We start from the raw sequence: 18,642 nt of genomic DNA on the forward strand, positions 1-18,642 counted from the left end.
TATATTAATATTTTATATTAATTAATTTTTGTAGTGGATGGGGGATTGGGCTTGGGACCTAGGCACTGTCTCTTAGGGTTTTGTTTGTTTGTTTGTTTTGCTCCAGGCTGGCACTCTATCATTAGAGCCACAATTCCACTTGACTTTTTGGTGGTTAATTGAAGCTAAGAGTCTCAAAGACTTTTCCTGCCTGGGTTGGGTTTGAATCTTGAAACTTGGATCCCACTCTCCTGAGTAGCTAGAATTACAGATGTGAGCCAGAGGTGCCTGGCTAGCTTATTTTTTAAATAGTAGCATTTCCACTATATTTAAACTTTTCCTTGGTTTAAAATTTTATTTTTGAATTAGCATACCTTAGGAAATAATACAAGGATATTTCAGTGTGATACCTCTGAACATGCATACCATGTAGTTTGAACAAGATAAAACTTTCAAATGACTTGGTAAAATGATGCTAGTTGTAACCAACCAAAATCTCTTCTCTGTTATATGTGACAAACTAGTTTGCAAGTGTTGTCTTTGGGACAATTAACAATTGGATTGCTGGGGTGAAAAATTAGTACTGGCAGAAGAAGAGGGTGGATTCTAATTGCTTCTTCAAATGGCTTTTATGCTGAGAGTTCTACTTGATTTAGGGTTTACAGAAAAGTTCCCCAAATATAGTAGCTAACAAAAATGGTTAAACCATCCAGCCTCAAAATAGAAATTGCAGGTGAGTTGCTATCTGCAAGGCTATTCTAATTATATAGAACAAGCATTATTAAATTCCTTCCTCCACAATCTAGCCCTTGATTATGTAGCATCTTCTGTTCTACCCTTGTTGTTTGGGGGGATAAGTTATGTTGTCATCATATCATGAGCTTCATAAAGGTTGACTGTGCCTTGTAATACTTTCTTCTCTAGAAAACCAATGCCCAGCCCGGCATCCATGGGCAAAGAGTGGTAGATGACTTGCTTTTGGTGTTTCTTTTCTTCTTCCTTTCCTTCCTTCCCTCCCCCCCTTTTCTTTGCCAGTCTTGGGGCTTGAACTCTGGGCCTGCACACTGTCCCTAAGTTTCTTTTGTTCAAGGCTAGCACTCTACCACTTGAGCCACAACACCACTTCCAGCTTTTTCTGTGTATGTGGTACTGAGGAATTGAATCCAGGACTTTATGCATGCGAGGCAAGTACTCTACCATGAAGCCACATTCCCAGCCTACTTTTGGTGTTTCAAAATGTCATTCAGGCTGGGTGCTAATGGCTCCCACCTGTAATCTTAGCTACGCAGGAGGCTGAGATCTGGGGATCACAGTTTGAAGCTAGCCTGGATAGAAAAGTCTGTGAGATTCTGTTCTCCAATTAATCATCAAAGAACCAGAAGTTGAAGTCAGGCTCAAATGTAGAGCACAAGTGTTGAGTAATTAAAAACAAACAACAACAACAAAAACAAGCAAAAGTGTAAAACTCTGAGTTCAAGCCCCAGTACCAAATTCCGTTTGCCCCAATAATGTCATTTAGACATGGTCTGTTTTCACAGCTTAGAGCAATTTCATTATACACAAAAACAAAGCTGGGTGTTGGTGGCTCACACCTGTAATCCTAGCTACTCAGGAGGCTGAGATCTGAGGATCAGGCTGAGATCTGAGGATCACATTTCAAAGCCAGCCTGGGCAGGAAAGTCCTTGAGACTCTTATCTCCAATTAACCACCAGAAAACCGGAAGTGATGCTATTGCTCAAGTAGTAGAGTACTCGCCTTGAATTGAAGAGCTCAGGGACAGTGCCCAGGCCCAGAGTTCAAGCCCCACAACCAACAACAACAACAACAACAACAAAATAAAAACCAAAACAAAAAGACCCCATAATAGTGGCAGCAACAACAACGAAGAAACAATAGCTTTACTCTTGGCTGGAATTGAAACAAGGTGGTTAACTTCACTGTTTCTTGTTTGCATGATCTGCCAATTGGCTTAGAACACGTGGTAGAAATTTCTAGAGTGTGTATGTGGAGGACAACTTATGAGAGCCCCCTGTTCCTAACAGTGAAGAATTGCAAATCATTTTTTGTGATATTGTCAAACACATTGTTAATATAGAATAATTTGCTTTCGGGGGGAGAAATATCTCTATGTCAATAAGAAAAGTTACTCAGTTTGACCTCAAAATCAAGGAGACCAAGAAAACTGGTTATATTCTGAGATCTCCAATTCCAAGAGTTTTTGAGGCAAATTCATCATTTAATTTTGGGCTATCGGAATCAAAGCTAAGGCTCTGTGGATGTTAGGTCAGTATTCTATTACTGAGCTACACCACCAGGCTGCAAATCATTTTATAATTACACAGTCCCTGCTAACCTTCTTCATCCTTCAACTCCACCATTTTGATTAGTAGGACATCTGAGATTTTAACAAATACTAGGGCAATTATTATGTATGAACATTAATTCAATTATTAATTGAATTATTAATTCAAAAATTGGCTTAAAATTTCTCTTTAAATCTGTGAGAGTTTAAGGATTCCCCACCCCCACCTCCACACACACTTTGTCTAAAACCAAACTCTCCTTTGCATACAGATGACTTCCTTGGATGACTTCTAGAATGTTCCAGCTCTCTAATTTCTCCCCAGCAAGGGAGCTTTTGAAGTCTGCCTTACTAGCCAGGAAATAGTACAGTGCCTCTTTTTCTTCCTAGCTCTCAGAGTTGGAAGTGCTGAAGACAATAAAGAGGGGAACACAACCTAATGGCTTCAGTGTGTGAATTGTTGATTCAGCAAGGGATAAAAGGCCCAATTTGGTTCCAGATCACATTTCAATAGATATATCCAATCTAACTATTCTTCTCTTCTTAAAAGATAAATCATTTTTCCAACTATGCAAGCAAAGCAGCCAACTTTCTCTTGTGTGGAAGTGAATTCACTGGTGCTTTGCTACTTTGGAAGCGGTACCTCTGCAATATTTGGTTTAATGTAACCGTGTAATGTTTACATCTGTAATGTTTACATTCTGTTTTCTCTCCTTTGTTTTGTAGCACTGGGCTTTGAACTCGAGTCCTCATGATTGCTAAACTGTCATGATGCTGCTGAACCACACCTCCAGCCCTGATTTTTACTGGCTCCCCTTTTTTAGGCCAGAGTCTTGTTTCCTGTCTGGGTGTACACCTGGACAATCATCCATCTGCCTTTGGGCTTCCTGTAGTTACTCAGATCACAGGTGCACACCATTGCATCCAGATTCCATCAGTTGAGGCTGAATGAATCCTGTGGACTTTTCCACCTCAATTTTCCCAGTCAGAGACTTCCATGTAGCTAGTGGCATAAACTTGTGCCACTGTACACAGCTATGGGTTGAAAAGGGGGTCTCATGAACTTTTCTGCCTGCGCTGGTCTCAAACTACGATCTTCATATTCTCAGCCTCCCAAATAGCTAAGATTGCATGCTTGAGGCACTGGCCTGTCAACTGTATCTTATTCTACTGTAATTTGCTCTTTATTGTGTGTACTTACTACACTGATCATGTAGGTCTCTAATCAGAAAACAAAAGGAACTAGTTTTGTAAAGATCACCAGCATGTGCATTCGATGCTCAACTTTTATTTATCCAAATCTGCACCAAGATTTGGAGCCTGGATTCAGAATATAGATCAATGTTTCCTGAAAGCCTTGAAGCTGGAGAGTCCAATTGTTTGCTATACTCCCATGCCACATGAAACCCTTGGCCAATATTCCTATGGGAGTTGACCCTTGTTCTCCACAGAGCTATGGTATCAAATGTTCCCAGATCTACCAATTAGCAGTCATTGACCGCAAAGGACACACAGGACAAGTTCACTATTCACTGGCTTAGTACACAGCCTCCCTGTCCCCAAGGCATGCCATCTACTCAGAAAATATGGCAAGTATGAGAAAGGTGTAAGGATTAAATTCTTATTTCAAAAAAAAAAAAAACACAGAGAGAAGAAATCCCACAGGGAAGCTCGTGATTAATGACCAGAGGAATGGAGAGAAGAGATCACTTTATTCTGGGATGGGCAAGCATCAAAAATGATCTAATATATCTCACCTTTGTCTATATGATGTCAAATCTGTGGAAGAAAAATGTCTCTGCCTCACATTTCACAGCTGAGAATCTTTTCAAGTCTTGAACCATCAAGAGTGGATACACATTTCTCCTGACAGTGAACTTGAGCTTGTTGATTTATCTTTATGGGTCTTATTTTCTTTCAAGCGAATCTGGGAGATTACTGTGAGAGGTTGAAAAAAATGTGATTATCTATATATATGAATCTACATATATACATATATGTGTATATATATATATATATATATAGAGAGAGAGAGAGAGAGAGAGAGAAACAACAGTGTGAAAGATATTTAAGCCCACTGAAAGCTTTTCATTTTATAGACTCAGTTTATCCCACCGATGGCTTCCCCTTCTCTTCTGCTGTGATAACACCCCCCCACCTTTTTTTCACTGCATAAAAGATGGTTAGGGAAAAGATGGATTGTGAGGTGATAATGAATTTGCCACCCCCGTTCACATCCCTGTATTGTATCCAGCTATGTGCTGCGACACTTATAACATGTAAACATTTTATATTTAATCATATATTGAAAGAGGGGCTTGCAGGTTTTATTGCTTCTCAGTAAGAGACTACAGCTGCTTCACTTTAAAGTATTTTGTCATGAGGTTGTACACCAGCAGAACATTTTATAGCTTTGTCAACTGCATGCCAAATGAGGGAGAGTGTAAGGGGAATGGTGAGCATACAGCGGGACATCATTTTGGAGGTATTGTGTGAGTGTTATAAACTTGAGAGTCAGTTCCAACTTGGCCACTTACTGCTTGTATGTCTTTGGTCATTTATTCTTGAGTCTTTGTTCTCCCCCCCCATGACTCCCATCTCCTCTTTCTTAAGGCGATTAATAGTACCCATATTCTCCCATGAGTAACGGTCCTTTCTCTGTTGAGTACATGCCTCTGGTGGAGGTTCCAGTGAGTGAGCTGGCCGGGCCAACCAGAGAGACAGCAATGCAATGAGATATGGATGCAGAGTCCAAGATCTAGGCCAAGGAAAGTGATGGCTGAAACCTTGCTGCATTTTGTAGGAAAGAAGAGCTCCCCTTTGCACTGAGGTTTGTAAACGTGTAGCCTTTTTCACTGTTGGAAGTGCCTGCCTAAGAATGAAGCCAAACCCTCAGGGAAAAGAAGCCGAAAGAGAACAAGACATATTCCAGGCAGATGCGATTTTTATTTCTCCATCAAACACTGCTCAAACTAAAACTATGCCACGACCCCTCTGAGGCTTATGAGGTAGTCAGCGCTTGCTTCACTTGCAGGGCAAGTACTCTACCATTTGAGCCCTTTTGCTTTTGGTTTGTTCTTTGCATAGGGTCTTGTGCTTTTTTCTCCCTAGCCTCAGACAAAGATTCTCCTACCTCTGACTGCTGAGTAGCTGTGATTACAGGTATGAGTCACTATGCCCGGTCTAATTTGGTTAACCTTTGTGTTTTTGTAACTGGAAGCTAGAATGCAATCTTCTGACTGGTAGTCTCCTTCTGGGCTTTAGGTTTATTTATTTAAAGGATAAGATTTATTTTTTATGTTAATTTTCCTTTCTGACTCAAAAGCCAACATATGCTCATTGTAAAATTGTAACATTCTAGAAAAGGATTATTAAGTAGTGTCCACCTATATCAGTTATCTATTACTGCATAGCAAACCATCTTCAAATCCACTGGCTTGGAATAGTATGTGTTACTTCTAAGGACTCTCATTGTGGGTTGCCTGGTTCTATGGGTTGCCTGGTTCTATGGATATGAACCAGGCTTAGCAGATTGCTCTGGAGGTGATATACTTGTCTATGGCGAGCTGCTGGGTTAGTGCTGGCTGGTGTAGGAAAGTCTCCTTTGCAAATGTGGTGAGATGTGCTGCCAGGCGGGCAATTGGGTTGACCAGTTTACCACTCCTGTTCTCCAGCAGATTCGCCTCAGGCTTGTTTTTATGGTAGCTTAACAGGCCCCTAAGATGTTTATAACTGATACAACTTCAGGCCCACGGCTTTCGCCGGCTAAAGCAAATCATGAAGCCAGGCAAAATTCGAGAAGATAAATGAATGTCACATCTCAGCAGGAGGAGTTGGTAAATCATATAGCAAGTAGCAGAGTTATGGGAGGGGAAAATAGTTGGGATTCTTTTTTGAGCTTCTGTATAACTACATTCTTACAGAACCAATTTCTGATAGCATTTTTTAATGTATGTTCTTTTTTTGGATTTCTTCAGAATAGATATCTTCTATTTTCCAGACTGGGTATTTTTTCAGGAAGTGTATATTTCTCTTTTATTTTTTGTGCTTATTTTCACAGAACAAAAATGTAAATACTATCTACAACTTATCACTCTCAACCTAACAATATATATTGGATGCATTTCCAATTTAATGCATATCAAGCTCTTCTAAAGAGATTAAATGTGCATGATATTCTTATGTTGGATATTCTGAAATGCTGGGATTCTATCTCTCACTATGAACCAAGTTTCCAAAGTGTTCAACCTCCCGTCTTCCACGTGACATAGAAATACTAATGTTGAGCTAAAAAATCTTGATAGAGAATTAAGTGTCAGTTTTAAATGTTTGAGTGATTTCATCCTTGTCGGCTAGAAAATTACATGTCATTATTATTATCAATTATAATGCTAATTAAATGAGTGTCTGTGCAAACTCCAGCAATTGACTCTAATTAGTCCATGAAAATAGAATGCTGATTGTTCTGGATAGATTGCATGATTTCTGGTTTGTATCAGTTCAGCAAATGTACTAGAATTGGCAGGCAGAGCAAACTACTAAGAACAGGTAACCTGGTTTGTAGTAAGTCAATGGTTACCATGCTGATTACACTGCCGTCAAGTTAAGGATGGTAACTGAGGGCTATTGTGTTTTGGTTTCCTTTCACTTCTTTGGCTTTGTTACATGGATGAAGTTGAAGCGCTCTGCTTGTTTTTTTTTTTTAATATTTATTGTAAATGTGATGAGCAGGGGTGTTACAGTTACATAACTAAGATAAATAGTACATTTCTTTTTGAACACTGTTACCCCCTCCCTCATTTTCTCCTGCTTATCCTTCATTTCCAACATAGTGTCTACTGAGTATTGTTGTTGTATTAGTTCAACCTTTGTCCTGCTGTTTCTGTGATTCCCTTTCCCTTGTACAGATCAGATAAACTTATATATAAGACAAAGGGTATAGAAAACTAAAGCAGAAAGAAAGAAAGAACTGCAAACAGAACATAATAATAACCTCTGGTTTCTAATTCTTGGAGCTCATTTTAATATGCTTCATTATATATGATCCTATGCACTTAGTGATTAGGCTATTGTGTTCCCCTGCTAAGAATATCATAGACATATTCTAGTTATTATAAATGAGGGAAACTGTGCAACCTAGTATGGCAGTTCCTCAAAAGACCCAGCAACCCCATTCCTGGGCATATACCCAAGTGACCACAAACAAGGCCATACTAAAGCTACCAGCACAACCATGTTCATGGCAGCATTATTTACTATTGCCAAGACATGGAACCACCCGAGATACCCCTCAGTAGATGAATGGATCAAGAAGATGTGGTGTATATACACAATGGAGATCTATGCTTCCATCAGAATGACATTGCCCCATTCGTAAGGAAATGGAAAGACCTGTGTTCTCATTCTGAGCACCTTTATCCTGCAGACAGCTGAAACTGATATTAGAAAAGTGAATTATTTGTATAATAAGTAAGACTTGTTTGGGAATTTTTGCTTAACAGATGTTAGCACAAGAATATCGAGACAGTATATGGATCCTATGATTAGTGACACATTACTGAAATGTTTACTTTCTAAGCTTTCTTTAGCATCACCAAAGTTTAGCCACCAGTGACACTGAGAAATAGCCAGTCTAATGTGAGGGGAGTCAAAGCCAGTGGATTTCTGTTTCTGCCATAGGCAGATTTTTTTGGTCATTCATTTATTCACTCAAAAATAATTGACTATCTGCTGTTTACTAAGCCTATGCTATTCTAGGAGCAAATAAAGTCAAATTATACTGTTTTGTCCTCAAGGTCTTACATGTTAGTAAGGGGGAGACAGATTTCTCTGATATTTTAAAGCAATCAGTGAACTGGCATTGATGTAATATTCTAGAGCAAAATCAACCTGTGTTTACAGCATATGCTTATGCATTGTGTCTGTACTTTTAAAGCACTTTGTATGAATTACCTCATCGTGTCCCCCACAAAAATACCATTGTTTATTGCCCAGGAAATACATCTGAATCACAGGAAGGTTTGTCCTGTATTAGGCTTCTTCAGAGAAAAATAACATGTTAATACAATATATTTATATAGAATGTGTATATCATAATATCTATCATCTATCATTCTATCTACATTAATTTTAAGGAATTGGCTGATGGCCTTCTGAGAGCTGGGAAATCTGAAGTGTTCAGAGCAGTCCAGCAGACTAGATATTCAGGGAAGAGGTGGTTTGTGTGTCAAATCGGAAGGCAGCCTGGGGATAAATTTATCTCCAGTTGGTGGCTAGCCGAGGTTGAAACTCAAGATCTGCCCTCACATGGCTGCAGTCTCAGTGCTTGCTGTGCTGATGGTTAGGAAGTCTTGGTGATTCATCTCTTGCCTCCTCATCCTTGTTTGCACTGGCCCGTCTGGTTTGTGTATAATAGAGTGATTATTTTGAGGACTATGTCTGCCATATTTGGTGGGTTAGTATAAGTCACAGTTTTGATTCAGTAAGAAGAGACTGTCTCAATGTATGAAGTTATGAGTGTGTACCAGAAGGTGGAAATTATTAGTGTTTCTTGTTGTTTTTATGGACTTTCTCTATTGTTTTCTATTCCTTGTTTCACTAGTTTCAGTTCTAATCTTTGCTCTTTTTCCAGCCTCCTTTCTTGTAATTTGTTTAGTCTTTTGTTCTAGTGTCTTAAGGTGTACCATTAATGATTGTTAAGTCTTCTAATGTAGGTATTTACAGCTATAAAATTCCCTCTACTTAATGCTTTAACTGTATCTCTTGATTTTCAGTGTGTGATGTCTTCATTTTCGTTCATTATTGAGTATTTTCTGGGTTCCATAGTGAAGTGATTTTTTCCCCCTTGATTCATTGATTAGCGACTGTGTTTTTAGTTTCCAGGTATGTGTAGAGTTACCAAATTTTCTGTAACTGAACCTAGTTTCATTCCATTGTCAGTAAACATACTTGGGATGGCTTGAATATTTTCATACTTAGAAGTATCTCACAAGTGTGGATAGTGAGTTCTTAAACTATTCCTGTAGAGTAAATCTGTCTCTTCTTTTAACTCTAGATCATTTTGCTTTTGTGAGTTTTTTTCTGTTTCTTTTATAAAATTTTTATTTTTTGGAAGTATTGGGACTTGAACTCAGGGCTTTATACTTGTAAGTACTCAACTATTTGAGGGGTCTGTTTTTAGATGTATACGTTGGTTATCTTGTGTGACTGGCCTTTTGCTATTATTAAATGGTATTGGTATTATTAAATATGTTTCTTTCTTTAAAACTTTAACATGCAGTAACACTATTTGCTCTGAATTGTTTGTCTAATATTAGATGTCTTTTTCTATTTTTTACTTATATGTATTGTATCTTTGAATATCAACTATGACTCAAGCAGATGTATATAATTGGATCTTGAGTGGATTGTTCAATGCATTTATATTTAATATTACAATTAGGTAGATGGATTCATGTATGCCATTTTTATTTGGCTATGGTATGGCTATATGGCTCAGGTATTTTCTTATTTTTCTATTTCTTCTTGACTAATTTTAAATTAAATGAATATTGCCTACTATTATATTTTTAATTTCTTTAATCTTTTCACCATTTTAAATTATTTTTCTAGTGTTTCCTGTAGGGCTACCCACATTATCTAAAATTAGCAGAATTAACCTCAGATTTACATAAGCTTATTTCTAGTGAGCTTTAGAAATATTGCTCCTAGATATATCTATGACCCTTTTATGCCATTATTGTTGTGTCTATCTATATACAAAATTCATGACTATATATAATTGTATATTACATTGACAAGCCCCACAATACACTGTAATTATTGCTTTATTTAGTTTTATGTCCATTAAAGAGGCTGAAAGTATAAGTAAATAAACTCTATAAAGAGTATTTTATATTAATCTTCCTATTTGCCAATTCTGCATCTCCTCATTTGGTTTCTGTGGATCCAAAGGGCCGTTTCTCTTCTCTGATATAACTTTGTTCTTACCCACCATCTCTGTGCTGTTATTGCTAAACACCTGTATTTCTGTGATTCACACCTACAGTAGTATAATTAAGTGTATGTTTGTACAATTGCTTTAAAAGTTATGAAAAGAGAATAAAAGTTCACACTGTCTTTTTGTGTTTTGGTTTTTTGTTGTTGTTGTATAGGGTTTGAACTCAGGGCCTGGGTAGGTCTCTGAGTTCTTTTTCCTCAAAGCTAGCACTCTACCACTTTGAGCTACAACTTCACTTCCGGTTTTCAAGGTGTTAATTGGAGAAAGAGTTTCATGGACTTTCCTGCCTGGGCTGGCTTTGAAATGTGATCCTCTGATCTCAGCCTCCTCAATAACTAGAATTATAGCTAAAACTGTATATCTATATCTATATCTCTCTCTCTCTATATATGTCTTTTTACTGTGTTGTTCATATGGACTTGAATTACTGAGATTAGCTTCTTTCAGTCTGAAGAACTTCTGTTTGTGTTTCTTATAAGATAAGTTAAGAACAATATTTGGAGACAGTGTGCCCAAATTAGTACAGAAATCAACAAAACCATGCACTGGGCCAGAAGCCTATCCAGCCTACCCACCACCAACAGATGGCATTAGAGGTTGCATCAATATACATTTATGATGATCCTGCTTTGGAGCTGGAACTATATAAGAAGAGGGAATTTCAATAATCTTGAGGAGCATGCTATGGAATATTCTGCAGAGGAACCCTTAAGAAGGTCAGAGAAGGGGAAACTCACAAGCATGAGCCAAAGTCTCTGAACTGTCAACGTGGCGCCCTTGGTTAATATGACCCATAGAACAAGAAAGGAGGCGTGCAGCTCTGGCTCTTTCCCAAGATGAAGAAAGTATTCCCAATTATGCTGTGGCAGCTTAAAAATAGGTCATATCTACTGTCTCAGTTATTTTTCAGTGACCCTGTAATCTAAACCAGCTCCTAGCTCTCTATTTAATTTGGAAAAAAATCATTAAAACAAACCAGATCAAGAGCCCAATTAAGAAAGGCCTGCTGCAGAAGAGATAATGACTGCTTTTCTAGAAAATGACAATCTCGGGATATACCTGAATAGGGAAAGGCAGTGCCAAGTACCACAGGTCAGGCATTCTGCTGGACATTGTCAACATTTTCTCCCTAATGCCTCTTGAAAACAACTCTGTGAGTCAGATGTTATTATCTTCTGTTTATAGAAGCAGAATCTGAGAGCCCCGAGAGTTTAAGTAACTGGCCCAGGTCACAAAGCTAGTAAGTAGGAGAGAGTTGAAATGTGAATCATTGTGTCCCAGATCTCATGGCAATCATAAAGGTCAAAACAGTAAATTTAAGAGTAAGAGCACATTTAGTTCTAGTTTAAGTAGGATCACATTCCTCAGCATCCCATGCTATGTTCTGTACATTAGCATTTTATGTGTAGACTTGTGTCCTAATGAAGGTACATTCTAATGGGTCATTCAGTGGTTTGGAAATTTTAGCACAATAATAATTGCTTTCTATCTTTCTCACTGATGCAAAAGAACTCATTTGCCTTCTCAGCTGAAATGGAGCGTATATGCCAAGTTGTCTTATGGTCATGATACCTTGAATATTTCCATGATACTATTATAAAAGAAGCTAATAAGAAACCTGACCAGTGGGTTAAAAAAATGCCAACTTGGTCATCTCATCCTTCTTGTGCTACACTCAAACCACATATCAGTTGCATAACCTCGAGTTAATTATTTCTTCCTTTTTGAACTGTTGTTTCTCCATTTGGGAAAATTGCAGGGCTGTACATGGGACTCCTCGTTTTCCAGAACTAGAAGTAGGTCTTTGTTACAGCCACATCAGAAGAGTAGTAGTTGTAGGGAGAAGAGTAATTCAACAGCCCATCACTATGGCTTTTCCTCGTCCAAGTTTTAATCTGTCCTAGGACACACAAGCTCATTGCCTGTGTTACTCAGCTTTCTGTCACTGTAACAACTACCAACAATTTTGGAGGTTCCAGTCTATGATCCATTTGCAAAATGGCTTGAGAAGAGACATAGGAAGATGTCCAGTGTCCCACAAGGGCGTGCCCACATGACCTGATATCCTTGTATTCTGCCTCCTCAAGACTTTACACCTTCTCATTAATGCTATAGACCAGGAAGCATGCCTTTAACACACAGGCCATTGAAGAACCATCCACATCCAAACAATAGCATTGCCTATCCAAGCACTCATGCCCATTGGAAACTTCATTGGGTTATTCTCTCTTTTTTCATTCTTTTTTTCAATTCAATGACTCACTTTTCCCACAATCTGGTATCACTTTGGTATGATCATAATTCTTGGCTCATATAGAGCCTTTATAAACTCCAGTCCTATTGAAACCAACTATCTACATCACTAAAAGTGTTTTAATTAGGTCACCTCATTTAACCCTTACAACATGATCTTAAGTAGAGTACCATTGTCACTGGGCCCTCTTCCCTCCCCATTATAGAGTTGAAGAAGATGAAGGACAGAGAGAGAGAGAGAGAGAGAGAGAGAGAGAGAGGCAGAACTAAGGTTACAACTTAGGCTTCCACACCAGACTGCCTCCCACAATAAATGGAAGATTGGTCTTGGTACCACTAACTCAGTGTGGGAGTCCTGAAATTGAAGTCCTTCTTCCCAAATTGTGTCTGACTCCAAGTAGAAGAATGGAGTGTCTCTATTTGGAGATAATTTTAATGTCTAATTTAGGGTTTTGGATAAGAGTATTGAAAGTAATTTGAGGGGCTGGGAAGGTGTCTCAGTAGTAGAGTGCTTGTCTTTCATGCATAAGGTACTGGGTTCGATTCCTCAGCACCACATAAGCAGAAAAAGTCAGAAGTGGTGCTGTGGCTCAAGTGGTAGAGCACTAGCCTTGAGCTAAAGAGCTGAGGGACAGCGCCCAGGCCCAGAGTTCAAGCCCCACAACCAACAAAAAAAGTAATTTGAATCCATACAAGAAGTTATCACTAGATCATAATTAAGATAAGATCATAGCTAGCATCCATGAAGGCAGAGGCCCAGAGAAGACAAAATTGAGGATTTGCACGAGTCACTTGGAAGTATAAGACTGTCATTTAAGTTGGAGGATCTATCAATTAAGACCAGTGATCCAACTTTCAGCATTTAGCACAGTGGCTTCTGCTTGTAATTTCAGCTAGGAGGGAAGAAGAGGTAGGAGGATTGCCAGACAAAAATGTGAGACCCTATCTGAAAAATAAAACAAAATGGAGAGGGGGCATGGCTCAAGTGGTAGAATTCTTGCCTAATAAAGGAGAGGCCCTGAATCCAATCTCAAGTCTCACCAAGAGCTGATTGATTAACTAAATAACCTGTTTTTGGCAACCATATCTCTAGTCACAGTTATATGCAATTATGTTAAATATCCATTAATGTACTACAGTCCACTAATATATCAATTCATGAGGCCTTCAAGAACTACTACATTTCCATTTTGGAGTTTCTACAGGAATATATCCAATGGCATTCTTTAGCCATCAGACCTGCTCCTAGTTTAGCCTTCTAACCTCATGAGATGTTTTTAATGGGCAATATTAAGTGAGATGTTTGAGAGGAGACACCAATCTCTTCCTGCTTCACTTCCATTCCTTGGGTTGAAGGAACAGGTAGAAGAACTTTAGAGCCAAGCCTTAGACTTTGTGTTCAGATTGTCCATAGCTTGGAAATAACATTAAGGAAGGTTGACTATGATCTTGAAGATAAGAACCAACCAAAAGTGTCAATTCTGATGTTGGTACTTTGGTGATGAAAAGCAGTTTTGCAGTACAGCTCTGTGCTGACACCCAATATTTCTCCTGAGTCCCCATATCCTGGCTAATTAACTAGGTGGTACATTGGTTTGTGTTCTTGTGTGAAGCTGTTTTCTTGTTGCCTGAACCAATGCCCTGTTGCCACATTAGCATCTTGGCCTTCCATGAAGAGAAAATTGCACACAAAAGATTTGGGGTGCTAATAACGCCTTATGGTTCTTCAAGAAAATGGAGGCAAATATTTAAGAATAAGTAGCAAACATGCCATAAAATGATTTGTAAAAAAATATAAAAATCACTACTGAAGAGGCTAAGATCTAGAAGATAACAGTTCATAGTCAGCCCAGAAGTTTATTAGATTCTATCTAATAAATAACCAGCACAAAACAGAGCCAGAAGCGTGGCTCAAGTGGTAGAGTTCCAGCCTAGCAAGAGTGAGTGTCCTTGTTCAAACCCCTAAAAAGAGGTATTACATGGGTTGGGGGGGAGAAACAAAACTAAAAAAAAAAAAAGCCCAGCTCCCTCTATGTCTAAAAAGAAGGGAAAGCGTTTTAAGAATCTGGCGTCCTGGAGTCTGAACTGTCTTTTAATATTCTACATTCGATAGTTTTTATGCAAATGATTTCTTTATTCTTGTTCCAAGTACAAAACATCGTGAAGAGCAGTTCTAATGGCATTGGTTTTATGGACTCATTTACTTAGAGCAGTGTGTTTACAATAGCCAACCAGATTTTATGGAGCAATTAGTGATTAGCAAGAAGCATCATAAATGCTTCTTCAGAAATAGAAGGGCTCAGTTCTTCTGATAAGCAGATAACTCACAGAATTCTCCCCATTCCACTACAGGCCCAAGTCCACATATGCTTCTAACAGTGGACACACATAAGAGTGACCTTAGTGACTTAGATGAGAAAACCTTGGGCCAAAGCTAGTTGTCCTTAAGCCCAAGAAAGCTGTACCTTTTATTATGCTGGCATATATGAGCATCAAGGAAGATCTAGAACCCTCATCATCTTGATCTACTACCCCCACTAGTCAACTGCATGCCAGTAATCTAAATACAAAGAGTGTGCTTCCTAGGCAAATGGAACTTCAAAACAAATCTAGTTTTTACCCTGTGACTGTTGTCCATGATATCCTATTACACTGAGAGTTTAGAACTGCTTGGGATTTGGAAAATAATTGCTAAGAGGACTTTTCTACCACCTCAATGTCTGTGCTATAAATCCAATTATAAGATAGATCCTTCTGTCTTTAAGGTTGACCTTGGAGTGTCTGAAAGTCCGGTGACTGAGAGTATTCTGCATGGATGGCCAGACAGCTTCTAGAATGGCTCTGAGTAGTAATCTGCCTCTCAGCACTCATGTTCTTGTGTATCCATCTCCCCTTGAAAATAGGATGGGCCCAGCGACTTTCTTTGGAGTAGCATAAGACAAAATGATGGGTTGTCACTTCAGGGCTTAGATTATAAAAGACTGGATCTTCTGTCTTTCCCCCATTCTTGTCCTCTTTTCATTTGCTTGCCCTGATATTAGCTAGCTTCCATGATGTGAGCTGTCCTTCAGAGAATTCTATGTGGTAAGAGACCACGGGTTTCCTCTTGCCAATGGAGTTCACGGGGTGGGACTCTCCCCTTCCCTCGCCCCTGATTGAGATCTTCATTTACCTTAAATGCTAAGACTCAGTTCCCATCAGCTGCTCTTGGATGTTTGAATGAAAGAAACTCAGAGGGAATAAATGTAGTGAACCTCTAAGTTTTGGAACTTTCAGAAATACTTTCATTTTAATGTAATATAATTATTGAATCAAATTCCAATTGTTGTCCTTATTTCTTATTTTTATACTTTGGATTCCTTTGTTTTCACAATATATGTTATGTATGTTAAAGCATGTATTGCATACTTTTTACATTGCTGTGTAACATTTGTTTTTATTTTTGTGCTGCTCCAGGAGCTTGAACTCAGGGCTTAGGCACTGTTCCTGAGCTTCTTTTACTCAAGGCTAGTGCTCTACTTGTTAATGAGTCTCACAGTCTTTTCCTGCCTGGACTAGCTTTGAACCGCAGTCCTCATATTTCAGCCTCCTGAGTAACTAGGAGCCACTGGCGTTGGGCAGTGTGTAAAATTTATGTGAATAATTAGAACCCTAAACTTTGTATTTGGAAAAATTATATTCATCTCTTTAGTGTCTTTTGGTTCTTCTATTCTAAAGACATATTAAGTTAGAAGCCAGTCTGTAAGTGAAAGTAATTACACTCAAGCTTGCTTAAGGAAAAAAAGAAATCATACCATATAACTCGTCTGTGAGAAGTACATGTGTTTATCCTGACCTCAGCATGACCAGATGCAGGAATTCAAACACTCGTATCATAATTCAGCAATTTGCCCCTATTTACAGCTTTCTGTATTTATGTTTGGCTCAGCACCCCCTCTTTTTCTGTCTTGATTTCAAGATCAATGTTCTTTCTGAAACTAGAAAATAGAAAAGGTCAACATCTTCCTTTTCTAGAATATACATTGAGCTTCTCAAGATTCTCTGATTGCCCCTCTGGATAATGAGAATCCTTTCTTGGACCACTTATGGTATCTAGGATAGGATACTCTGATTGGCACGATTAGACCCGAGTATCTGTCCAAGTGTCAGATGACCTGGGAAGATCATATGATTACACGAAGAGAAGAGCTCCCAACAGCAAACAATTCTCAAGCAGCTAAAAGTACCATAGGCCTGCTAAGTAGAAAGATTATTTTGTAGGATGAGTGTTTATTGCTGTATCACATCAAATTTAGTGCCATAAAGCTCTACAGTAAAAAAAAAATACAGGTGGACCCATTGCAACAATGAGATGTACAATTTGTTACGTCGAAAACGAACTTTGCAACTTTGGGGGGGGGGGGCAGGGGGAGGATGGGAAGGGATGGGAAGGGGAAACAAAGCAGGAGGCTACAATGCTTGATAAGAAATGTACTCATTATCTTGCCCGTGTAATTGTAACCCCTCTGTACGGTATTTTCACAAAAAAAAAAAAACTTGACAAAATTCAACATGCCATCAGGATAAAAGTTGTACAGAAACTAGGAATAGAAGGAATGAACTTTAATACAATAAAAGCTATATAGGACAAACCTATAGCTGGCATTCTACTGGAAGGGGGTAAATGGAAAATATTTTCCTCTCAGATTAGGAATGAGATAGTGTTCACTCATCCCACTTACATTCAATACTGAATTTGAATTCCTAGCCAGAGCAATAAAATAAGAGTACAATTTTTTTTAAAGATACAATTAGGAAAGGGAAAAGTCAAATTATCCATATTTTCCAATTAGGCAATACTATTATTAAAATCTCTAAAGATTGCACTAAAAATCCTATTAGATCTTTTACTCTTCAGCAAAGTAGCATGATAACATAATTAACATACAAAATCAGTAGCTTTTCTATGTACTAATAATGAACAGACTGAGAAAGAAATCAATAAGACAATTACATATACAATAGATTCAAAGCAACAACAACAAAAACCTAGGAACAAACCTAAGTAAGGTGCCAAAAGACATCCACAATGAAAATAATAAAAGACTGAAGAAGGCATTGCTGGATAGAAAGGCCTTCCATGTTCATTGATTGGCAAAAATAATAGGACACTGTCTATGGTACCAAAAACACCTACAGACTTAATATAGTCCACATCAAAATTCCAATGTCATTCTTCACGAAACTTTCAGAAAAAGAAACAATCCAAAAATCCAGATGGGAGCTTACAATGCCCTGAATAATCTAAGCCAAAGTAATCCTGAGCAGAACAAGCAATGCTTTATTCATCGTAATACCAGATTTCAGAGTAGACCATGAAGCAATAGTAACAAAAATAGCCTGGAACTGTCAAAAAAACAGACACCCAGATCAGTGGAATCAAAGACTCAAATAAACTCATATGGCTATGGCCACCTGATTTTTTTTCCTTTTTTTTTTTACATTTAAAATTTATTTTAAAATCATTACATCAGAACAAAATCCATCATTTAAAAAGTAATAGTAACATCTAATTCAACCATTCGGGAATTTTAAACATTGGGGATAGAATAGTGATCAAGGACAACAAAAACATACATTGAAAAAGAGGCTGCCTCGCCAATAAGTAGTTTTGGAAAACTAGATATGTATATATAGACACTAAAACTAAATTTCTATCACTGCACACAAAAATCCAAATAAAAAAATGAGGTGTATCTTCTTAGTACACTAAAGCCCCCAAAAGTTTATGATATAACATTGATGATTTATATTCCCACATGTCGGCTACTTGTTTATGAGGGAAAAAGCTAAAATTTTTCCCAAGTTATAAGCCATTGTATTTCTTGTGATTTTTCGATACCTTGTGGTTTTAGCTATCTCACAGGTTTGTTTTCTTATATAAATCATCATCATTTTATTGGGGGAAAACATTCTAAGCAGTAGAGTTGCTTTTTTGCTGTAGACTTTAGTCCAGTCTTATTCCATACCATTATTTGTAGCATTTTTCCGCTTTCTAAACTTATAAGCCTTGCTGCTGCTACTGGTATGTGTGTGTGGGGGGGTGGGTGTGGGTGTGGTGTGGTGTGG

The sequence above is a fragment of the Dipodomys ordii genome, unplaced genomic scaffold, assembly GCF_000151885.1.
Source record: "Dipodomys ordii isolate 6190 unplaced genomic scaffold, Dord_2.0 Scaffold12, whole genome shotgun sequence".
Taxonomy (NCBI): domain Eukaryota; kingdom Metazoa; phylum Chordata; class Mammalia; order Rodentia; family Heteromyidae; genus Dipodomys; species Dipodomys ordii.